The sequence below is a fragment of the Mesoplodon bidens genome, assembly GCF_964165515.1.
Source record: "Mesoplodon bidens genome assembly, contig: HAP1_SCAFFOLD_69, whole genome shotgun sequence".
Lineage (NCBI taxonomy): Eukaryota > Metazoa > Chordata > Mammalia > Artiodactyla > Ziphiidae > Mesoplodon > Mesoplodon bidens.
This window is the reverse complement of record NW_027671437.1, coordinates 452,914-479,231: the sequence shown is the minus strand read 5'-3', so window position 1 is coordinate 479,231 and position 26,318 is coordinate 452,914.

Below are 26,318 nucleotides of genomic sequence, written 5' to 3'. Positions count from 1 at the left end.
CATGTCACGTGATTAACTCTAGACTCATCTACGGTGCTGCAAATGGCATTGTGTGTTTCTTTTCCTTGGCGAATATTCTGTCTTAGCGAGGTCCATTTTCTGCAAAATGATTCCCTGAGGGCTGAGGATTAGCTGACCTGGGCAGCCTGACCCTGCCGGCAAGCCCTCCCCAGGTGTGCCTGGGTTGAGGTCTATATAAAAAGCACTCCAGGCAGCAATAGCCCCTGCAGCTGTGCCTGACTCCATATAATCGGCCCCGTCAGCAGTCTCGGGGCTGTGCTGGTGGGAGGGTGTGAGGGTCCACGGCTTTGTGGGTGGCCCGGTGTGAGTGGGGCTCTGCTGGACTTTCTGCAGGAGTTGCCAGGCTGCCACCTGTAAAGAAGAGGATGTGTCACCGATAACTTCCACAGGAATACCTCTCCGGGCTGAGGTGAGGAAGGAAAAAAAGGAGTGGGGGCCGGGACAAGAGGGGTATCTCAGGCAGGGCAGTGGAAAGCTTCCAAAAGAGCGCCCGTGTCCAGGACCATCCTGGCTGACCTGCAGGCACCAAGGTGGCCTACGTGCTGTCGCTGGTGTGGCTCCACGGCCCTTCGTCTAGGCTTTCAAGCCCTTGTACATATTCAGGTGTTTCACCTGGGAAGTGTGGGAACATTTCAGCAGCAGCTGGCCTGGGGCTCAGCTCACGTTTACTCACAGAGGCCTCGGCACGGTACCCCAGCTTTGCAATAAGGACACTCCTTGCGTGGGCGGGTGGGGCTGCTGGCTGTATGGGAGATGATTCCCCACCTCTGACCAATTTCAGAATTGTTTACCACTGGTGCAAGTGCCTTGGTAGTGTTTTCCTCTGTATAACTGTTAGGTTCAGTTTTTTTTTTGTTTTGTTTTTTGGTTCAAGTTAGATTTTATTCCTCTTTTTTGTATTTATGGATATAAGCATGGAAATAATTCATTCTTATAAATACATCAGTGTGAATGGAAGAATATTTTTTCTGTTTTATTTTTACATTTTATTTTTAAAATTTTTGAAATTTAATTTTATTTATTTTTTTTATTGAGTAGGTTATTATTAGTTATCTATTTTATGCATAGACATGTATACAGGTCAATCCCAATCTCCCAACTCATCCCACCACCACCACCCCATGGCTTCCCCCACTTTGTGTCCATACGTTTGTTCTCTACCTCTGTGTCTCTATTTCTGCCCTGCAAACCAGTTCATCTGTAGCATTTTTCTAGGTTCCACATATAGGCATTAATATACAATATTTGTTTTTCTCTTTCTGACTTACTTCACTCTGTATGACAGTCTCTAGAGCCATCAACTTCTCTACAAACGACCCAGTTTCATTCCTTTTTATGGCTGAGTAATATTCCATTTTATATATGTACCACATCTTTATCCATTCGTCTGTCTGTGGGCATTTAGGTTGCTTCCATTACCTGGCTATTGTAAATAGTGCTGCAATGAACATTGTGGTGAATGTGTCTCTGTGATTTATGGTTTTCTCTGGGTATATGCCCAGAAGTGGGATTGCTGGATCCTATGCTAATTCTCTTTTTAGTTTTTTAAAGGAACCTCCATACTGTTCTCCATAGTGACTGTATCAATTTACATTCCCACCAATAGCGGAAGAGGGTTCCTTTTGTCCACACCCTCCCCAGAATTTGTTGTTTGTAGATTATCTGATGATGCCGATTCTAACAGGTGTGAGGTCTTACCTCATTGTAGTTTTGATTTGCATTTCTCTAATAATTAGTGATGTTGAGCAGCTTTTCATATGCGTCTTGGCCATCTCTGTGTCTTCTTTGAAGAAACGTCTATTTAGATCTTCTGCCCATTTTTGTATTGGGTTGTTTGTTGTATTAATATTAAGCTGCATGAGCTGTATATATATATTGGAGATTAAACCTTTGTCCATTGATTCGTTTGTGAAAGTTTTCGTCCCTTCTGAGGGTTACCTTTTTCCATTCCCGTTTTTTTAACAAAGAAAGAAAGAAAGCAAAAGAATCAGAACACTAATGTGCGTGAAATATGCCTCTTGAAACTGTCGTTTTGAAATATGGACGTCTTTTGAATTTTTTGGTCGATATATGACCCCAGGATTTGTTTTCAGGGCAGGTGTCATTTACAGGCCTGTAATGATTTGGAATATCCACTGACCATTAGCGCTGGGATTAAATCTGCTGTTGTGTGAAACGGCCACAAGGTGGCAGCAGTTCTCCCTTACCAAATCTGGTTACTAGGGCAGCAGAGCCTCAATGGAAGTCGCGTTCTAGATTGGAATGTAGAACGGAATGTGCCAGGAGAAAGCCCCTCAAGTTTGTCTCACTACTTCTTGTTCGTGTTTTTAATTTATTTTTTTATTATTTATTACAGCAAGTTTGAGTACAACGTTTAGCTTGTTGTAGGTGTGCAAGAGGTGGTTCTTTTACACATATACATATGTCTGTTCTTCCTGGGATCCTTTTCCCATGTACGTTATGACAGAATGTTGAGTAGTCTTCTCTTGGTACTCCGTAGGTCTTTGGTGATTCTATACGTCTACTGTGTTTGTATATGTCTGTTAACCCCAATATCGTAATGAATTCAATCCTCACACCTTTCCTTTGGTGAACCATAAGTTTGTTTAATGAATCTGTGATTGCCCTTCTCCGTGGAAATATCTGCCCTGGTATCAATTTATAGGTAACACCTATAAGTGATATGATATGATATGTGTCTTTCACTTTCTGACTTACTCCAAGTCACGTGATTACCTCGAGACTCATCTACGGTGCTGCAAATGGCATTGTGTCCTTTTTTTCCTTGGCGAATATTCTGTCTTAGCGAGGTCCATTTTCTGCAATGTGATTCCCCGAGGGCTGAGGATTAGCTGACCTGGGCAGCCTGACCCTGCCGGCAAGCCCTCCCCAGGTGTGCCTGGGTTGAGGTCAATATAAACAGCACTCCAGGCAGCAATAGCCCCTGCAGCTGTGCCTGACTGCATATTCTCTGCCCCGTCAGCAGTCTCGGGGCTGTGCTGGTGGGAGGGTGTGAGGGTCCACGGCTTTGTGGGGGGCCCGGTGTGAGTGGGGCTCTGCTGGACTTTCGGCAGGAGTTGCCAGGCTGCCACCTGTAAAGAAGAGGATGTGTCACCCATAACTTCCACTGGAATATCTCTCCGGGCTGAGGTGAGGAAGGAAAAAAAGGAGTGGGGGCCGGGACAGGAGGGGTATCTCAGGCAGGGCAATGGAAAGCTTCCAGAAGAGCGCCCGTGGCCAGGACCATCCTGGCTGACCCGCAGGCACCAAGGTGGCCTGCGTGCTGTCGCTGGTGTGGCTCCACGGCCCTTCCTCTAGGCTTTCAAGCCCTTGTACATATTCAGGTGTTTCACCTGGGAAGGGTGGGAACAGTTCAGCAGCAGCTGGCCTGGGGCTCAGCTCACGTTTACTCACAGAGGCCTTAGCACGGTCCCCCAGCTTTGCAATAAGGACGCTCCTTGCATGGGCGGGCGGGGCTGCTGGCTCTATGGGAGATGATTCCCCACCTCTGACCAATTTCAGAATTGTTTACCACTGGAGCAATTGCCTTGGTACTGTTTTCCTCTGTATAACTGTTAGGTTCAGTTTTTTTTCTTTTTTGGTTCAAGTTAGATTTTATTCCTCTTTTATGTATTTATGGATATAAGCACGGAAATAATTCATTCTTATAAATACATCAGTGTGAATGGAAGAACATTTTTTCTGTTTTATTTTTACCTTTCATTTATAAAATTTTTGAAATTTAATTTTATTTATTTTTTTATACAGTAGGTTATTATTAGTTATCTATTTTATGCATAGACATGTATACAGGTCAATCCCAATCTCCCAACTCATCCCACCACCACCACCCCATGGCTTCCCCCACTTTGTGTCCATACGTTTGTTCTCTACCTCTGTGTCTCTATTTCTGCCCTGCAAACCAGTTCATCTGTAGCATTTTTCTAGGTTCCACATATAGGCATTAATATACAATATTTGTTTTTCTCTTTCTGACTTACTTCACTCTGTATGACAGTCTCTAGAGCCATCAACTTCTCTACAAATGACCCAGTTTCATTCCTTTTTATGGCTGAGTAATATTCCATTTTATATATGTACCACATCTTTATCCATTCGTCTGTCTGTGGGCATTTAGGTTGCTTCCAATACCTGGCTATTGTAAATAGTGCTGCAATGAACATTGTGGTGAATGTGTCTTTGTGATTTATGGTTTTCTCTGGGTATATGCCCAGAAGTGGGATTGCTGGATCCTATGGTAATTCTCTTTTTAGTTTTTTAAAGGAACCTCCATACTGTTCTCCATAGTGACTGTATCAATTTACATTCCCACCAATAGCGGAAGAGGGTTCCTTTTGTCCACACCCTCCCCAGAATTTGTTGTTTGTAGATTATCTGATGATGCCGATTCTAACAGGTGTGAGGCCTTACCTCATTGTAGTTTTGATTTGCATTTCTCTAATAATTAGTGATGTTGAGCAGCTTTTCATGTGCGTCTTGGCCATCTCTGTGTCTTCTTTGAAGAAACGTCTATTTAGATCTTCTGCCCATTTTTGTATTGGGTTGTTTGTTTTATTAATATTAAGCGGCATGTGCTGTTTATATATCTTGGAGATTAAACCTTTGTCCATTGATTCGTTTGTGAAAGTTTTCGCCCATTCTGAGTGTTGCCTTTTTCCATTCCCGTTTTTTTAACAAAGAAAGAAAGAAATCAAAAGAAGTAGAACACTAATGTGCGTGAAATATGCCTCTTGAAAGTGTCGTTTTGAAATATGGACGTCTTTTGAATTTTTTGGTCGATATATGACCCCAGGATTTGTTTTCAGGGCAGGTGTCATTTACAGGCCTGTAATGATGTGGAATATCCACTGACCATTAGCGCTGGGATTAAAGCTGCTGTTGTGTGAAACGGCCACAAGGTGGCAGCAGTTCTCCCTTACCAAATCTGGTTACTAGGGCAGCAGAGCCTCAATGGAAGTCGCGTTCTAGATTGGAATGTAGAACGGAATGTACCAGGAGAAAGCCCCTCAAGTTTTTCTCACTAATTCTTGTTCGTGTTTTTAATTTAATGTTTTATTTTTTATTACAGCAAGTTTGAGTACAACGTTTAGCTTGTTGTAGGTGTGCAAGAGGTGGTTCTTTTACACATATACATATGTCTGTTCTTCCTGGGATCCTTTTCCCATGTACGTTATGACAGAATGTTGAGTAGTCTTCTCTTGGTACTCCGTAGGTCTTTGGTGATTATATATGTCTACTGTGTTTGTATATGTGTGTTAACCGCAATATCGTAATGAATTCAATCCTCACACCTTTCCTTTGGTAAACCATAAGTTTGTTTAATGAATCTGTGATTGCCCTTCTCCCTGGAAATATCTGCCCTGGTATCAATTTATAGGTAACACCTATAAGTGATATGATATGATATGTGTCTTTCACTTTCTGACTTAATCCAAGTCACGTGATTACCTCTAGACTCATCTACGGTGCTGCAAAGGGCATTGTGTGCTTCTTTTCCTTGGCGAATATTCTGTCTTAGCGAGGTCCATTTTCTGCAATGTGATTCCCTGAGGGCTGAGGATTAGCTGACCTGGGCAGCCTGACCCTGCCGGCAAGCCCTCCCCAGGTGTGCCTGGGTTGAGGTCAATATAAACAGCACTCCAGGCAGCAATAGCCCCTGCAGCTGTGCCTGACTCCATATTCTCTGCCTCGTCAGCAGTCTCGGGGCTGTGCTGGTGGGAGGGTGTGAGGGTCCACGGCTTTGTGGGTGGCCCGGTGTGAGTGGGGCTCTGCAGGAGTTGCCAGGCTGCCACCTGTAAAGAAGAGGATGTGTCACCCATAACTTCCACTGGAATATCTCTCCGGGCTGAGGTGAGGAAGGAAAAAAAGGAGTGGGGGCCGGGACAGGAGGGGTATCTCAGGCAGGGCAATGGAAAGCTTCCAGAAGAGCGCCCGTGACCAGGACCATCCTGGCTGACCTGCAGGCACCAAGGTGACCTGCGTGCTGTCGCTGGTGTGGCTCCACGGCCCTTCCTCTAGGCTTTCAAGCCCTTGTACATATTCAGGTGTTTCACCTGGGAAGGGTGGGAACAGTTCAGCAGCAGCTGGCCTGGGGCTCAGCTCACGTTTACTCACAGAGGCCTCGGCACGGTCCCCCAGCTTTGCAATAAGGACGCTCCTTGCGTGGGCGGGCGGGGCTGCTGGCTCTATGGGAGATGATTCCCCACCTCTGACCAATTTCAGAATTGTTTACCACTGGAGCAAGTGCCTTGGTAGTGTTTTCCTCTGTATAACTGTTAGGTTCAGTTTTTTTTTTTTCTTTTTTGGTTCAAGTTAGATTTTATTCCTCTTTTATGTATTTATGGATATAGGCATGGAAATAATTCATTCTTATAAATACATCAGTGTGAATGGAAGAACATTTTTTCTGTTTAATTTTTACATTTTGTTTTTAAAATTTTTGAAATTTAATTTTATTTATTTTTTTTATTGAGTAGGTTATTATTAGTTATCTATTTTATGCATAGACATGTATACAGGTCAATCCCAATCTCCCAAGTCATCCCACCACCACCACGCCATGGCTTCCCCCACTTTGTGTCCATACGTTTGTTCTCTACCTCTGTGTCTCTATTTCTGCCCTGCAAACCAGTTCATCTGTAGCATTTTTCTAGGTTCCACATATAGGCATTTATATACAATATTTGTTTTTCTCTTTCTGACTTACTTCACTCTGTATGACAGTCTCTAGAGCCATCAACTTCTCTACAAATGACTCAGTTTCATTCCTTTTTATGGCTGAGTAATATTCCATTTTATATATGTACCACATCTTTATCCATTCGTCTGTCTTTGGGCATTTAGGTTGCTTCCATTACCTGGCTATTGTAAATAGTGCTGCAATGAACATTGTGGTGAATGTGTCTCTGTGATTTATGGTTTTCTCTGGGTATATGCCCAGAAGTGGGATTGCTGGATCCTATGGTAATTCTCTTTTTAGTTTTTTAAAGGAACCTCCATACTGTTCTCCATAGTGACTGTATCAATTTACATTCCCACCAATAGCGGAAGAGGGTTCCTTTTGTCCACACCCTCCCCAGAATTTGTTGTTTGTAGATTATCTGATGATGCCGATTCTAACAGGTGTGAGGTCTTACCTCATTGTAGTTTTGATTTGCATTTCTCTAATAATTAGTGATGTTGAGCAGCTTTTCATGAGCGTCTTGGACATCTCTGTGTCTTCTTTGAAGAAACGTCTATTTAGATCTTCTGCCCATTTTTGTATTGGGTTGTTTGTTGTATTAATATTAAGCTGCATGAGCTGTATATATATATTGGAGATTAAACCTTTGTCCATTGATTCGTTTGTGAACGTTTTCGCCCCTTCTGAGGGTTACCTTTTTCCATTCCCGTTTTTTTAACAAAGAAAGAAAGAAAGCAAAAGAATCAGAACACTAATGTGCGTGAAATATGCCTCTTGAAACTGTCGTTTTGAAATATGGACGTCTTTTGAATTTTTTGGTCGATATATGACCACAGGATTTGTTTTCATGGCAGGTGTCATTTACAGGCCTGTAATGATTTGGAATATCCACTGACCATTAGCGCTGGGATTAAAGCTGCTGTTGTGTGAAACGGCCACAAGGTGGCAGCAGTTCTGCCTAATCAAATCTGGTTACGAGGGCAGCAGAGCCTCAATGGAAGTCGCGTTCTAGATTGGAATTTAGAAAGGAATGTGCCAGGAGAAAGCCCCTCAAGTTTGTCTCACTACTTCTTGTTCGTGTTTTTAATTTAATTTTTTATTTTTTATTACAGCAAGTTTGAGTACAACGTTTAGCTTGTTGTAGGTGTGCAAGAGGTGGTTCTTTTACACATATACATATGTCTGTTCTTCCTGGGATCCTTTTCCCATGTACGTTATGACAGAATGTTGAGTAGTCTTCTCTTGGTACTCCGTAGGTCTTTGGTGATTATATACGTCTACTGTGTTTGTATATGTCTGTTAACCCAAATATCGTAATGAATTCAATTCTCACACCTTTCCTTTGGTGAACCATAAGTTTGTTTAATGAATCTGTGATTGCCCTGCTCCGTGGAAATATCTGCCCTGGTATCAATTTATAGGTAACACCTATAAGTGATATGATATGATATGTGTCTTTCACTTTCTGACTTACTCCAAGTCACGTGATTACCTCTAGAATCATCTACGGTGCTGCAAAGAGCATTGTGTGCTTCCTTTACTTGGCGAATATTCTGTCTTAGCGAGGTCCATTTTCTGCAATGTGATTCCCTGAGGGCTGAGGATTAGCTGACCTGGGCAGCCTGACCCTGCCGGCAAGCCCTCCCCAGGTGTGCCTGGGTTGAGGTCAATATAAACAGCACTCCAGGCAGCAATAGCCCCTGCAGCTGTGCCTGACTCCATATTCTCTGCCTCGTCAGCAGTCTCGGGGCTGTGCTGTTGGGAGGGTGTGAGGGTCCACGGCTTTGTGGGTGGCCCGGTGTGAGTGGGGCTCTGCTGGACTTTCTGCAGGAGTTGCCAGGCTGCCACCTGTAAAGAAGAGGATGTGTCACCCATAACTTCCACTGGAATATCTCTCCGGGCTGAGGTGAGGAAGGAAAAAAGGAGTGGGGGCCGGGACAGGAGGGGTATCTCAGGCAGGGCAATGGAAAGCTTCCAGAAGAGCGCCCGTGGCCAGGACCATCCTGGCTGACCTTCAGGCACAAAGGTGGCCTGCGTGCTGTCGCTGGTGTGGCTCCACGGCCCTTCCTCTAGGCTTTCAAGCCCTTGTACATATTCAGGTGTTTCACCTGGGAATGGTGGGAACAGTGCAGCAGCAGCTGGCCAGGGGCTCAGCTCACGTTTACTCAAAGAGGCCTCGGCACCGTCCCCCAGCTTTGCAATAAGGATGCTCCTTGCGTGGGCGGGCGGGGCTGCTGGCTCTATGGGAGATGATTCCCCACCTCTGACCAATTTCAGAATTGTTTACCACTGGAGCAAGTGCCTTGGGAGTGTTTTCCTCTGTATAACTGTTATATTCAGTTTTTTTTTTTCTTTTTCGGTTCAAGTTAGATTTTATTCCGCTTTTATGTATTTATGGATATAAGCATGGAAATAATTCATTGTTATAAATACATCAGTGTGAATGGAAGAACATTTTTTCTGTTTTATTTTTACATTTTATTTTTAGCATTTTTGAAATTTAATTTTATTTATTTATTTTATACAGTAGGTTATTATTAGTTATCTATTTTATGCATAGACATGTATACAGGTCAATCCCAATCTCCCAACTCATCCCACCACCACCACCCCATGGCTTCCCCCACTTTGTGTCCATACGTTTGTTCTCTACCTCTGTGTCTCTATTTCTGCCCTGCCAACCAGTTCATCTGTATCGTTTTTCTAGGTTCCACATATAGGCATTAATATACAATATTTGTTTTTCTCTTTCTGACTTACTTCACTCTGTATGACAGTCTCTAGATCCATCAACTTCTCTACAAATGACCCAGTTTCATTCCTTTTTATGGCTGAGTAATATTCCATTTTATATATGTACCACATCTTTATCCATTCGTCTGTCTGTGGACATTTAGGTTGCTTCCATTACCTGGCTATGGTAAATAGTGCTGCAATGAACATTGTGGTGAATGTGTCTTTGTGATTTATGGTTTTCTCTGGGTATATGCCCAGAAGTGGGATTGCTGGATCCTATGGTAATTCTCCTTTTGGTTTTTTAAAGGAACCTCCATACTGTTCTCCATAGTGACTGTATCAATTTACATTCCCACCAATAGCGGAAGAGGGATCCTTTTGTCCACACCCTCCCCAGAATTTGTTGTTTGTAGATTATCTGATGATGCCGATTCTAACAGGTGTGAGGTCTTACCTCATTGTAGTTTTGATTTGCATTTCTCTAATAATTAGTGATGTTGAGCAGCTTTTCATGTGCGTCTTGGCCATCTCTGTGTCTTCTTTGAAGAAACGTCTCTTTAGATCTTCTGCCCATTTTTGTATAGGGTTGTTTGTTTTATTAATATTAAGCTGCATGAGCTGTTTATATATATTGGAGATTAAACCTTTGTCCATTGTTTCGTTTGTGAGATTTTTTGCCCATTCTGAGGGTTGCCTTTATCCATTCCCGTTTTTTTAACAAAGAAAGAAATCGAAAGAAGTAGAACACTAATGTGCGTGAAATATGCCTCTTGAAACTGTCGTTTTGAAATATGGACGTCTTTTGAATTTTTTGGTCGATATATTACCCCAGGATTTGTTTTCAGGGCAGGTGTCATTTACAGGCCTGTAATGATTTGGAATATCCACTGACCATTAGCGCTGGGATTAAAGCTGCTGTTGTGTGAAACGGCCACAAGGTGGCAGCAGTTCTCCCTTACCAAATCTGGTTACTAGGGCAGCAGAGCCTCAATGGAAGTCGCGTTCTAGATTGGAATGTAGAACAGAATGTGCCAGGAGAAAGCCCCTCAAGTTTTTCTCATTAATTCTTATTCGTGTTTTTAATTTAATTTTTTATTTTTTATTACAGCAAGTTTGAGTACAACGTTTAGCTTGTTGTAGGTGTGAAAGCGGTGGTTCTTTTACACATATACATATGTCTGTTCTTCCTGGGATCCTTTTCCCATGTTCGTTATGACAGAATGTTGAGTAGTCTTCTCTTGGTACTCCGTAGGTCTTTGGTGATTATATATGTCTACTGTGTTTGTATATGTCTGTTAACCCCAATATCGTAATGAATTCAATCCTCACACCTTTCCTTTGGTGAACCATAAGTTTGTTTAATGAATCTGTGATGGCCCTTCTCCGTGGAAATATCTGCCCTGGTATCAATTTATAGTTAACACCTATAAGTGATATGATATGATATGTGTCTTTCACTTTCTGACTTACTCCATGTCACGTGATTACCTCTAGACTCATCTACGGGGCTACAAATGGCATTGTGTGCTTCTTTTCCTTGGCGAATATTCTGTCTTAACGAGGTCCATTTTCTGCAATGTGATTCCCTGAGGGCTGAGGATTAGCTGACCTGGGCAGCCTGACCCTGCCGGCAAGCCCTCCCCAGGTGTGCCTGGGTTGAGGTCAATATAAACAGCACTCCAGGCAGCAATAGCCCCTGCAGCTGTGCCTGACTCCATATTCTCTGCCCCGTCAGCAGTCTCGGGGCTGTGCTGGTGGGAGGGTGTGAGGGTCCACGGCTTTGTGGGTGGCCCGGTGTGAGTGGGGCTCTGCTGGACTTTCTGCAGGAGTTGCCAGGCTGCCACCTGTAAAGAAGAGGATATGTCACCCATAACTTCCACTGGAATATCTCTCCGGGCTGAGGTGAGGAAGGAAAAAAAAGGAGTGGGGGCCGGGACAGGAGGGGTATATCAGGTAGGGCAATGGCAAGCTTCCAGAAGAGCGCCCGTGGCCAGGACCATCCTGGCTGACTTGCAGGTACCAAAGTGGCCTGCGTGCTGTCGCTGGTGTGGCTCCACGGCCCTTCCTCTAGGCTTTGAAGCCCTTGTACATATTCAGGTATTTCACCTGGGAAGGGTGGGAACAGTTCAGCAGCAGCTGGCCTGGGGCTCAGCTCACGTTTACTCACAGAGGCCTCGGCACGGTCCCCCAGCTTTGCAATAAGGACGCTCCTTGCGTGGGCGGGCGGGGCTGCTGGCTCTATGGGAGATGATTCCCCACCTCTGACCAATTTCAGAATTGTTTACCACTGGAGCAAGTGCCTTGGTAGTGTTTTCCTCTGTATAACTGTTAGGTTCAGTTTTCTTTTTTTCTTTTTTGTTTCAAGTTAGATTTTATTCCTCTTTTATGTATTTATGGATATAAGCATGGAAATAATTCATTCTTATAAATACATCAGTGTGAATGGAAGAACATTTTTTCTGTTTTATTTTTACATTTTGTTTTTAAAATTTTTGAAATTTAATTATATTTTTTTTATACAGTAGGTTATTATTAGTTATCAATTTTATGCATAGACATGTATACAGGTCAATCCCAATCTCCCAACTCATCCCACCACCACCACGCCATGGCTTCCCCCACTTTGTGTCCATACGTTTGTTCTCTACCTCTGTGTCTCTATTTCTGCCCTGCAAACCAGTTCATCTGTAGCATTTTTCTAGGTTCCACATATAGGCATTAATATACAATATTTGTTTTTCTCTTTCTGACTTACTTCACTCTGTATGACAGTCTCTAGATCCATCAACTTCTCTACAAATGACTCAGTTTCATTCCTTTTTATGGCTGAGCAATATTCCATTTTATATATGTACCCCATCTTTATCCATTCATCTCTCTGTGGGCATTTAGGTTGCTTCCATTAACTGGCTATTGAAAATAGTGCTGCAATGAACATTGTGGTGAATGTGTCTCTGTGATTTATGGTTTTCTCTGGGTATATGCCCAGAAGTGGGATTGCTGGATCCTATGGTAATTCTCTTTTTAGTTTTTTAAAGGAACCTCCATACTGTTCTCCATAGTGACTGTATCAATTTACATTCCCACCAATAGCAGGAGAGGGTTCCTTTTGTCCACACCCTCCCCAGAATTTGTTGTTTGTAGATTATCTGATGATGCCGATTCTAACAGGTGTGAGGTCTTACATCATTGTAGTTTTGATTTGCATTTCTCTAATAATTAGTGATGTTGAGCAGCTTTTCATGTGTGTATTGGCCATCTCTGTGTCTTCTTTGAAGAAACGTCTATTTAGATCTTCTGACCATTTTTGTATTGGGTTGTTTGTTGTATTAATATTAAGCTGCATGAGCTGTATATATTTATTGGAGATTAATCCTTTGTCCATTGATTATTTTGTGAACGTTTTCGCCCCTTCTGAGGGTTACCTTTTTCCATTCCCGTTTTTTTAACAAAGAAAGAAAGAAAGCAAAAGAATCAGAACACTAATGTGCGTGAAATATGCCTCTTGAAACTGTCGTTTTGAAATATGGACGTCTTTTGAATTTTTTGGTCGATATACGACCCCAGGATTTGTTTTCAGGGCAGGTGTCATTTACAGGCCTGTAATGATTTGGAATATCCACTGACCATTAGCGCTGGGATTAAAGCTGCTGTTGTGTGAAACGGCCACAAGGTGGCAGCAGTTCTCCCTTACCAAATCTGGTTACTAGGGCAGCAGAGCCTCAATGGAAGTCGCGTTCTAGATTGGAATGTAGAACGGAATGTGCCAGGAGAAAGCCCCTCAAGTTTGTCTCACTACTTCTTGTTCGTGTTTTTAATTTAATTTTTTATTTTTTATTACAGCAAGTTTGAGTACAACGTTTAGCTTGTTGTAGGTGTGCAAGAGGTGGTTCTTTTACACATATACATATGTCTGTTCTTCCTGGGATCATTTTCCCATGTACGTTATGACAGAATGTTGAGTAGTCTTCTCTTGGTACTCCGTAGGTCTTTGGTGATTATATATGTCTACTGTGTTTGTATATGTCTGTTAACCCCAATATCGTAATGAATTCAATCCTCACACCTTTCCTTTGGTGAACCATAAGTTTGTTTAATGAATCTGTGATGGCCCTTCTCCGTGGAAATATCTGCCTTGGTATCAATTTATAGGTAACACCTATAAGTGATATGATATGATATGTGTCTTTCACTTTCTGACTTACTCCAAGTCACGTGATTACCTCTAGACTCATCTACGGTGCTGCAAATGGCATTGTGTGCTTCTTTTCCTTGGCGAATATTCTGTCTTAGCGAGCTCCATTTTCTGCAATGTGATTCCCTGAGGGCTGAGGATTAGTTGACCTGGGCAGCCTGACCCGGCCGGCAAGCCCTCCCCAGGTGTGCCTGGGTTGAGGTCAATATAAACAGTACTCGAGGCAGCAATAGCCCCTGCAGCTGTGCCTGACTGCATATTCTCTGCCCCGTCAGCAGTCTCGGGGCTGTGCTGGAGGGAGGGTGTGAGGGTCCACGGCTTTGTGGGTGGCCCGGTGTGAGTGGGGCTCTGCTGGACTTTCTGCAGGAGTTGCCAGGCTGCCAACTGTAAAGAAGAGGATGTGTCACCCATAACTTCCACTGGAATATCTCTCCGGGCTGAGGTGAGGAAGGAAAAAAAGGAGTGGGGGCCGGGACAGGAGGGGTATCTCAGGCAGGGCAATGGAAAGCTTCCAGAAGAGCGCCCGTGGCCAGGACCATCCTGGCTGACCTGCAGGCACCAAGGTGGCCTGCGTGCTGTCGCTGGTGTGGCTCCACGGCCCTTCCTCTAGGCTTTCAAGCCCTTGTACATATTCAGGTGTTTCACCTGGGAAGGGTGGGAACAGTTCAGCAGCAGCTGGCCTGGGGCTCAGCTCACGTTTACTCACAGAGGCCTCGGCACGGTCCCCCAGCTTTGCAATAAGGACGCTCTTTGCGTGGGCGTGCGGGGCTGATGACTCTATGGGAGAAGATTCCCCACCTCTGACCAATTTCAGAATTGTTTACCACTGGAGCAAGTGCCTTGGTAGTGTTTTCCTCTGTATAACTGTTAGGTTCAGTTTTTTTTTTCTTTTTTGGTTCAAGTTAGATTTTATTCCTCTTTTATGTATTTATTGATAAAAGCATGGAAATAATTCATTCTTATAAATACATCAGTGTGAATGGAAGAACATTTTTTCTGTTTTATTTTTACATTTTGATTTTAAAATTTTTGAAATTTAATTTTATTTATTTTTTGTATACAGTAGGTTATTATTAGTTATCTATTTTATGCATAGACATGTATACAGGTCAATCCCAATCTCCCAACTCATCCCACCACCACCACCCCATGGCTTCCCCCACTTTGTGTCCATACGTTTGTTCTCTACCTCTGTGTCTATTTCTGCCCTGCAAACCAGTTCATCTGTATCATTTTTCTAGGTTCCACATATAGGCATTAATATACAATATTTGTTTTTCTCTTTCTGACTTACTTCACTCTGTATGACAGTCTCTAGATCCATCAACTTCTCAACAAAAGACCCAGTTTCATTCCTTTTTATGGCTGAGTAATATTCCATTTTATATATGTACCACATCTTTATCCATTCATCTGTCTGTGGGCATTTAGGTTGCTTCCATTACCTGGCTATTGTAAATAGTGCTGCAATGAACATTGTGGTGAAAGTGTCTTTGTGATTTTTGGTTTTCTCTGGGTATATGCCCAGAAATGGGATTGCTGGATCCTATTGTAATTCTGTTTTTAGTTTTTTAAAGGAACCTCCATACTGTTCTCCATAGTGACTGTATCAATTTACATTCCCACCAATAGCGGAAGAGGGTTCCTTTTGTCCACACGCTCCCAAGAATTTGTTGTTTGTATATTATCTGATGATGCCGATTCTAACAGGTGTGAGGTCTTACCTCATTGTAGTTTTGATTTGCAATTCTCTAATAATTAGTGATGTTGAGCAGCTTTTCATGTGCGTCTTGGCCATCTCTGTGTCTTCTTTGAAGAAACGTCTATTTAGATCTTCTGCCCATTTTTGTATAGGGTTGTTTGTTTTATTAATATTAAGCTGCATGAGCTGTTTATATATATTGGAGATTAAACCTTTGTCCATTGATTCGTTTGTGAAAGTTTTCACCCATTCTGAGGGTTGCCTTTTTCCATTCCCGTTTTTTTTAACAAAGAAAGAAAGAAATCAAAAGAAGCAGAACACTAATGTGCGTGAAATATGCCTCTTGAAACTGTCGTTTTGAAATATGGACATCTTTTGAATTTTTTGGTCGATATATGACCCCAGGATTTGTTTTCAGGGCAGGTGTCATTTACAGGCCTGTAATGATTTGGAATATCCACTGACCATTAGCGCTGGGATTAAAGCTGCTGTTATGTGAAACGGCCACAAGGTGGCAGCAGTTCTCCCTTACCAAATCTGGTTACTAGGGCAGCAGAGCCTCAATGGAAGTCGCGTTCTAGATTGGAATGTAGAACGGAATGTACCAGGAGAAAGCCCCTCATGTTTTTCTCACTAATACTTGTTCGTGTTTTTAATTTAATTTTTTTATTTTTTATTACAGCAAGTTTGAGTACAACGTTTAGCTTGTTGTAGGTGTGCAAGAGGTGGTTCTTTTACACATATACATATGTCTGTTCTTCCTGGGATCCTTTTCCCATGTACGTTATGACAGAATGTTCAGTAGTCTTCTCTTGGTACTCCGTACGTCTTTGGTGATTATATACGTCTACTGTGTTTGTATATGTCTGTTAACACCAATATCATAATGAATTCAGTCCTCACACCTTTCCTTTGGTGAACCATAAGTTTGTTTAATGAATCTGTGATTGCCCTTCTCCGTGGAAATATCTGCCCTGGTATCAATTTATAGGTAACACCTATAAATGATATGATATGATATGTGTCTTTCACTTTCTGACTTACTCCAAGTCACGTGATTACCTCTAGACTCATCTACGGTGCTGCAAATGGCATTGTGTGCTTTTTTTCCTTGGCGAATATTCTGTCTTAGCGAGGTCCATTTTCTGCAATGTGATTCCCTGAGGGCTGAGGATTAGCTGACCTGGGCAGCCTGACCCTGCCGGCAAGCCCTCCCCAGGTGTGCTTGGGTTGAGGTCAATATAAACAGCACTCCAGGCAGCAATAGCCCCTGCAGCTGTGCCTGACTCCATATTCTCTGCCCCTTCAGCAGTCTCGGGGCTGTGCTGGTGGGAGGGTGTGAGGGTCCAAAGCTTTGTGGGTGGCCCGGTGTGAGTGGGGCTCTGCTGGACTTTCTGCAGGAGTTGCCAGGCTGCCACCTGTAAAGAAGAGGATGTGTCACCCATAACTTCCACTGGAGTATCTCTCCGGGCTGAGGTGAGTAAGGAAAAAAAGGAGTGGGGACCGGGACAGGAGGGGTATCTCAGGCAGGGCAATGGAAAGCTTCCAGAAGAGCGCCCGTGGCCAGGACCATCCTGGCTGACCTGCAGGCACCAAGTTGGCCTGCGTGCTTTCGCTGGTGTGGTTCCACGGCCCTTCCTCTAGGCTTTCAAGCCCTTGTACATATTCAGGTGTTTCACCAGGGAAGGGTGAGAACAGTTCAGCAGCAGCTGGCCTGGGGCTCAGCTCACGTTTACTCACAGAGGCCTCGGCACGGTCCCCCAGCTTTGCAATAAGGACGCTCCTTGCGTGGGCGGGTGGGGCTGCTGGCTGTATGGGAGATGATTCCCCACCTCTGACCAATTTCAGAATTGTTTACCACTGGAGCAAGTGCCTTGGTAGCGTTTTCCTCTGTATAACTGTTAGGTTCAGTTTTTTTTTTTCTTTTTTGGTTCAAGTTAGATTTTATTCCTCTTTTATGTATTTATGGATATAAGCATGGAAATAATTCATTCTTATAAATACAACAGTGTGAATGGAAGAACATTTTTTCTGTTTTATTTTTACATTTTATTTTTAAAATTTTTGAAATTTAATTTTATTTATTTTTTTTTATACAGTAGGTTATTATTAGTTATCTATTTTATGCATAGACATGTATACAGGTCAATCCCAATCTCCCAACTCATCCCACCACCACCACCCCATGGCTTCCCCCACTTTGTGTCCATACGTTTGTTCTCTACCTCTCTGTCTCTATTTCTGCCCTGCAAACCAGTTCATCTGTAGCATTTTTCTAGGTTCCACATATAGGCATTAATATACAATATTTGTTTTTCTCTTTCTGACTTACTTCACTCTGTATGACAGTCTCTAGATCCATCAACTTCTCTACAAATGACCCAGTTTCATTCCTTTTTATGGCTGAGTAATATTCCATTTTATATATGTACCACATCTTTATCCATTCGTCTGTCTGTGGGCATTTAGGTTGCTTCCATTACCTGGCTATTGTAAATAGTGCTGCAATGAACATTGTGGTGAATGTGTCTTTGTGATTTATGGTTTTCTCTGGGTATATGCCCAGAAGTGGGATTGCTGGATCCTATGGTAATTCTCTTTTTAGTTTTTTAAAGGAACCTCCATACTGTTCTCCATAGTGACTGTATCAATTTACATTCCCACCAATAGCGGAAGAGGGTTCCTTTTGTCCACACCCTCCCCAGAATTTGTTGTTTATAGAATATCTGATGATGCCGATTCTAACAGGTGTGAGGTCTTACCTCATTGTAGTTTTGATTTGCATTTCTCTAATAATTAGTGATGTTGAGCAGCTTTTCATGTGCGTCTTGGCCATCTCTGTGTCTTCTTGGAAGAAACGTCTATTTAGATCTTCTGCCCATTTTTGTATTGGGTTGTTTGTTTTATTAATATTAAGCTGCATGAGCTGTTTATATATATTGGAGATTAAACCTTTGTCCATTGATTCGTTTGTGAAAGTTTTCGCCCATTCTGAGGGTTGCCTTTTTCCATTCCCGTTTTTTTAACAAAGAAAGAAAGAAATCAAAAGAAGCAGAACACTAATGTGCGTGAAATATGCCTCTTGAAACTGTCGTTTTGAAATATGGACGTCTTTTGAATTTTTTGGTCGATATATGACCCCAGGATTTGTTTTCAGGGCAGGTGTCATTTACAGGCCTGTAATGATTTGGAATATCCACTGACCATTAGCGCTGGGTTTAAAGCTGCTGTTGTGTGAAACGGCCACAAGGTGGCAGCAGTTCTCCCTTACCAAATCTGGTTACTAGGGCAGCAGAGCCTCAATGGAAGTCGCATTCTAGATTGGAATGTAGAACGGAATGTACCAGGAGAAAGCCCCTCAAATTTTTCTCACTAATTCTTGTTCGTGTTTTTAATGTAATTTTTTGTTTTTTATTACAGCAAGTTTGAGTACAACGTTTAGCTTGTTGTAGGTGTGCAAGAGGTGGTTCTTTTACATATATACATATGTCTGTTCTTCCTGGGATCCTTTTCCCATGTACGTTATGAAAGAATGTTGAGTAGTCTTCTCTTGGTACTCCGTAGGTCTTTGGTGATTATATACGTCTACTGTGTTTGTATATGTCTGTTAACCCCAATATCATAATGAATTCAATCCTCACACCTTTCCTTTGGTGAACCATAAGTTTGTTTAATGAATCTGTGATTGCCCTTCTCTGTGGAAATATCTGCCCTGGTATCAATTTATAGGTAACACCTATAAGTGATATGATATGATATGTGTCTCACTTTCTGACTTACTCCAAGTCACGTGATTACCTCTAGACTCATCTACGGTGCTGCAAATGGCATTGTGTGCTTTTTTTCCTTGGCTAATATTCTGTCTTAGCGAGGTCCATTTTCTGCAATGTGATTCCCTGAGGGCTGAGGATTAGCTGACCTGGGCAGCCTGACCCTGCCGGCAAGCCCTCCCCAGGTGTGCCTGGGTAGAGGTCAATATAAACAGCACTCCAGGCAGCAATAGCCCCTGCAGCTGTGCCTGACTCCATATTCTCTGCCCCGTCAGCAGTCTCGGGGCTGTGCTGGTGGGAGGGTGTGAGGTTCCACGGCTTTGTGGGTGGCCCGGTGTGAGTGGGGCTCTGCTGGACTTTCTGCAGGAGTTGCCAGGCTGCCACCTGTAAAGAAGAGGATGTGTCACCCATAACTTCCACTGGAGTATCTCTCCGGGCTGAGGTGAGTAAGGAAAAAAAGGGGTGGGGGCCGGGACAGGAGGGGTATCTCAGGCAGGGCAATGAAAAGCTTCCAGAAGAGCGCCCGTGGCCAGGACCATCCTGGCTGACCTGCAGGCACCAAGTTGGCCTGCGTGCTTTTGCTGGTGTGGCTCCACGGCCCTTCCTCTAGGCTTTCAAGCCCTTGTACATATTCAGGTGTTTCACCTGGGAAGGGTGGGAACAGTTAAGCAGCAGCTGGCCTGGGGCTCTGCTCACGTTTACTCACAGAGGCCTCGGCACGGTCCCCCAGCTTTGCAATAAGGACGCTCCTTGCGTGGGCGGGTGGGGCTGCTGGCTGTATGGGAGATGATTCCCAACCTCTGACCAATTTCAGAATTGTTTACCACTGGAGGAAGTGCCTTGGTAGTGTTTTCCTCTGTATAACTGTTAGGTTCAGTTTTTTTTTTTTCTTTTTTGGTTCAAGTTAGATTTTATACCTCTTTTATGTATTTATAGATATAAGCATGGAAATAATTCATTCTTATAAATACATCAGTGTGAATGGAAGAACTTTTTTTCTGTTTTATTTTTACATTTTATTTTTAAAAATTTTGAAATTTAATTTTATTTATTTTTTTATACACTAGTTTATTATTAGTTATCTATTTTATGCATAGACATGTATACAGGTCAATCGCAATCTCCCAACTCATCCCACCACCACCACCCCATGGCTTCCCCCAATTTGTGTCGATACGTTTGTTCTCTACCTCTGTGTCTCTATTTCTGCCCTGCAAACCAGTTCATCTGTAGCATTTTTCTAGGTTCCACATATAGGCATTAATATACAATATTTGTTTTTCTCTTTCTGACTTACTTCACTCTGTATGACAGTCTCTAGATCCATCAACTTCTCTACAAATGACTCAGTTTCATTCCTTTTTATGGCAGAGTAATATTCCATTTTATATATGTACCACATCTTTATCCATTCGTCTGTCTGTGGGCATTTAGGTTGCTTCCATTACCTGGCTATTGTAAATAGTGCTGCAATGAACATTGTGGTGAATGTGTCTCTGTGATTTATGGTATTCTCTGGGTATATGCCCAGAAGTGGGATTGCTGGATCCTATGGTAATACTCTTTTTAGTTTTTTTTTTTTTTTTTTTTTTTTTTTGCTTTACGTGGGCCTCTCACTGTTGTGGCCTCTCCCGTTGCGGGGTACAGGCTCCGGATGCGCAGGCTCAGCAGCCATGGCTCACGGGCCCAGCCGCTCCGCGGCATATGGGATCCTCCCAGGCCGGGGCACGAACCCGTATCCCCTGCATCGGCAGGCGAACTCTCAACCACTGCGCCACCAGGGAGGCCCATCTCTTTTTAGTTTTTTAAAGGAACCTCCATACTGTTCTCCATAGTGACTGTATCAATTTACATTCCCACCAATAGCGGAAGAGGGTTCCTTTTGTCCACACCCTCCCCAGAATTTGTTGTTTGTAGATTATCTGATGATGCCGATTCTAACAGGTGTGAGGTCTTACCTCATTGTAGTTTTGATTTGCATTTCTCTAATAATTAGTGCTGTTGAGCAGCTTTTCATGTGCGTCTTGGCCATCTCTGTGTCTTCTTTGAAGAAACGTCTATTTAGATCTTCTAACCATTTTTGTATTGGGTTGTTTGTTGTATTAATATTAAGCTGCATGAGCTGTGTATATATATTGGAGATTAAACCTTTGTCCATTGATTCGTTTGTGAACGTTTTCGCCCCTTCTGAGGGTTACCTTTTTCCATTCCCGTTTTTTTAACAAAGAAAGAAAGAAAGCAAAAGAATCAGAACACTAATGTGCGTGAAATATGCCTCTTGAAACTGTCGTTTTGAAATATGGACGTCTTTTGAATTTTTTGGTCGATATATGACCCCAGGATTTGTTTTCAGGGCAGGTGTCATTTACAGGCCTGTAATGATTTGGAATATCCACAGACCATTAGCGCTGGGAATAAAGCTGCTGTTGTGTGAAACGGCCACAAGGTGGCAGCAGTTCTCCCTTACCAAATCTGGTTACTAGGGCAGCAGAGCCTCAATGGAAGTCACGTTCTAGATTGGAATGTAGAACGGAATGTGCCAGGAGAAAGCCCCTCAAGTTTGTCTCACTACTTCCTGTTCGTGTTTTTAATTTAATTTTTTATTTTTTATTACAGCAAGTTTGAGTACAACGTTTAGCTTGTTGTAGGTGTGCAAGAGGTGGTTCTTTTACACATATACATATGTCTGTTCTTCCTGGGATCCTTTTCCCATGTTCGTTATGACAGAATGTTGAGTAGTCTTCTCTTGGTACTACGTAGGTCTTTGGTGATTATATACGTCTACTGTGTTTGTATATGTCTGTTAACCCCAATATAATAATGAATTCAATCCTCACACCTTTCCATTGGTGAACCATAAGTTTGTTTAATGAATCTTTGATTGCCCTTCTCCGTGGAAATATCTGCCCTGGTATCAATTTATAGGTAACACCTATAAGTGATATGATATGATATGTGTCTTTCACTTTCTGACTTACTCCAAGTCACGTGATTACCTCTAGACTCATCTACGGTGCTGCAAATGGCATTGTGTGCTTTTTTTCTTGGCTAATATTCTGTCTTAGCGAGGTCCATTTTCTGCAATGTGATTTCCTGAGGGCTGAGGATTAGCTGACCTGTGCAGCCTGAGCCTGCCATGAAGCCCTCCCCAGGTGTGCCTGGGTTGAGGTCAATATAAACAGCACTCCAGGAAGCAATAGCCCCTGCAGCTGTGCCTGACTCCATACTCTCAGCCCCGTCAGCAGTCTCGGGGCTGTGCTGGTGGGAGGCTGGGAGGGTCCACGGCTTTGTGGGTGGCCCGGTGTGAGTGGGGCTCTGCTGGACTTTCTGGAGGAGTTGCCAGGCTGCCACCTGTAAAGAAGAGGATGTGTCACCCATAACTTCCACTGGAGTATCTCTCCGGGCTGAGGTGAGTAAGGAAAAAAAGGAGTGGGGGCCGGGACAGGAGGGGTATCTCAGGAAGGGCAATGGAAAGCTTCCAGAAGAGCACCCGTGGCCAGGACCATCCTGGCTGACCTGCAGGCACCAAGTTGGCCTGCGTGCTTTCGCTGGTGTGGCTCCACGGCCCTTCCTCTAGGCTTTCAAGCCCTTGTACATATTCAGGTGTTTCACCTGGGAAGGGTGGGAACAGTTCAGCAGCAGCTGGCCTGGGGCTCAGCTCACATTTACTCACAGAGGCCTCGGCACGGTCCCCCAGTTTTGCAATAAGGACGCTCCTTGCGTGGGCGGGTGGGGCTGCTGGCTGTATGGGAGATGATTCCCCACCTCTGACCAATTTCAGAATTGTTTAACACAGGAGCAAGTGCCTTCGTAGTGTTTTCCTCTGTATAACTGTTAGGTTCAGTTTTTTTTTTTCTTTTTTAGTTCAAGTTAGATTTTATTCCTCTTTTATGTATTTATAGATATAAGCATGGAAATAATTCATTCTTATAAATACATCAGTGTGATTGGAAGAACTTTTTTTCTGTTTTATTTTTACATTTTATTTTTAAAAATTTTGAAATTTAATTTTATTTATTTTTTTATACACTAGGTTATTATTAGTTATCTATTTTATGCATAGACATGTATACAGGTCAATCCCAATCTCCCAACTCATCCCACCACCACCACCCCATGGCTTCCCCCACTTTGTGTCGATACGTTTGTTCTCTACCTCTGTGTCTCTATTTCTGCCCTGCAAACCTGTTCATCTGTAGCATTTTTCTAGGTTCCACATATAGGCATTAATATACAATATTTGTTTTTCTCTTTCTGACTTACTTCACTCTGTATGACAGTCTCTAGATCCATCAACTTCTCTACAAATGACCCAGTTTCATTCCTTTTTATGGCTGAGTAATATTCCATTTTATATATGTACCACATCTTTATCCATTCGTCTGTCTGTGGGCATTTAGGTTGCTTCCATTACCTGGCTATTGTAAATAGTGCTGCAATGAACATTGTGGTGAATGTGTCTCTGTGATTTATGGTTTTCTCTGGGTATATGCCCAGAAGTGGGATTACTGGATCCTATGGTAATTCTCTTTTTAGTTTTTGAAAGGAACCTCCATACTGTTCTCCATAGTGACTGTATCAATTTACATTCCCACCAATAGCGGAAGAGGGTTCCTTTTGTCCACACCCTCCCCAGAATTTGTTGTTTGTAGATTATCTGATGATGCCGATTCTAACAGGTGTGAGGTCTTACCTCATTGTAGTTTTGATTTGCATTTCTCTAATAATTAGTGATGTTGAGCAGCTTTTCATGTGCGTCTTGGCCATCTCTGTGTCTTCTTTGAAGAAACGTCTATTTAGATCTTCTGCCCATTTTTGTATTGGGTTGTTTGTTGTATTAATATTAAGCTGCATGAGCTGTATATAATTTGGAGATTAAACCTTTGTCCATTGATTCGTTTGTGAACGTTTTCACCCCTTCTGAGGGTTAACTTTTTCCATTCCCGTTTTTTTAACAAAGAAAGAAGAAAGCAAAAGAATCAGAACACTAATGTGCGTGAAATATGCCTCTTGAAACTGTCGTTTTGAAATATGGACGTCTTTTGAATTTTTTGGTCGTTATATGACCCCAGGATTTGTTTTCAGGGCAGGTGTCATTTACAGGCCTGTAATGATCTGGAATATCCACTGACCATTAGCGCTGGGATTACAGCTGCTGTTGTGTGAAACGGCCACAAGGTGGCAGCAGTTCTCCCTTACCAAATCTGGTTACTAGGGCAGCAGAGCCTCAATGGAAGTCGCGTTCTAGATTGGAATTTAGAACGGAATGTGCCAGGAGAAAGCCCCTCAAGTTTGTCTCACTACTTCTTGTTCGTGTTTTTAATTTAATTTTTTATTTTTTATTACAGCAAGTTTGAGTACAACGTTTAGCTTGTTGTAGGTGTGCAAGAGGTGGTTCTTTTACACATATACATATGTCTGTTCTTCCTGGGATCCTTTTCCCATGTACGTTATGACAGAATGTTGAGTAGTCTTCTCTTGGTACTCCGTAGGTCTTTGGTGATTATATATGTCTACTGTGTTTGTATATGTCTGTTAACCGCAATATCATAATGAATTCAATCCTCACACCTTTCCTTTGGTGAACCATAAGTTTGTTTAATGAATCTGTGATTGCCCTTCTCCGTGGAAATATCTGCCCTGGTATCAATTTATAGGTAACACCTATAAATGATATGATATGATATGTGTCTTTCACTTTCTGACTTACTCCAAGTCACGTGATTACCTCTAGACTCATCTACGGTGCTGCAAATGGCATTGTGTGCTTCTTTTCCTTGGCGAATATTCTGTCTTAGCGAGGTCCATTTTCTGCAATGTGATTCCCTGAGGGCTGAGGATTAGCTGACCTGGGCAGCCTGACCCTGCCGGCAAGCCCTCCCCAGGTGTGCCTGGGTTGAGGTCAATATAAACAGCACTCCAGGCAGCAATAGCCCCTGCAGCTGTGCCTGACTCCATATTCTCTGCCTCGTCAGCAGTCTCGGGGCTGTGCTAGTGGGAGGGTGTGAGGGTCCACGGCTTTGTGGGTGGCCCGGTGTGAGTGGGGCTCTGCTGGACTTTCTGCAGGAGTTGCCAGGCTGCCACTTGTAAAGAAGAGGATGTGTCACCCATAACTTCTACAGGAATATCTCTCCGGGCTGAGGTGAGGAAGGAAAAAAAGGAGTGGGGGCCGGGACAGGAGGGGTATCTCAGGCAGGGCAATGGAAAGCTTCCAGAAGAGCGCCCGTGGCCAGGACCATCCTGGCTGACCTGCAGGCACCAAGGTGGCCTGCGTGCTGTCGCTGGTGTGGCTCCACGGCCCTTCCTCTAGGCTTTCAAGCCCTTGTACATATTCAGGTGTTTCACCTGGGAAGGGTGGGAACAGTTCAGCAGCAGCTGGCCTGGGGCTCAGCTCACGTTTACTCACAGAGGCCTCGGCACGGTCCCCCAGCTTTGCAATAAGGACGCTCCTTGCGTGGGCGGGCGGGGCTGCTGGCTCTATGGGAGATGATTCCCCACCTCTGACCAATTTCAGAATTGTTTACCACTGGAGCAAGTGCCTTGGTAGTGTTTTCCTCTGTATAACTGTTAGGTTCAGTTTTTTTTTTTTCTTTTTTGTTTCAAGTTAGATTTTATTCCTCTTTTATGTATTTATGGATATAAGCATGGAAATAATTCATTCTTATAAATACATCAGTGTGAATGGAAGAACATTTTTTCTGTTTTATTTTTACATTTTGATTTTAAAATTTTTGAAATTTAATTTTATTTATTTTTTGTATACAGTAGGTTATTATTAGTTATCTATTTTATTCATAGACATGTATAAAGGTCAATCCCAATCTCCCAACTCATCCCACCACCACCACCCCATGGCTTCCCCCACTTTGTGTCCATACGTTTGTTCTCTACCTCTGTGTCTCTATTTCTGCCCTGCAAACCAGTTCATCTGTAGCATTTTTCTAGTTTCCACATATAGGCATTAATATACAATACATGTTTTTCTCTTTCTGACTTACTTCACTCTGTATGACAGTCTCTAGAGCCATCAACTTCTCGACAAATGACCCAATTTCATTCCTTTTTATGGCTGAGTAATATTCCATTTTATATATGTACCACATCTTTATCCATTCATCTGTCTGTGGGCATTTAGGTTGCTTCCATTAACTGGCTATTGTAAATAGTGCTGCAATGAACATTGTGGTGAAT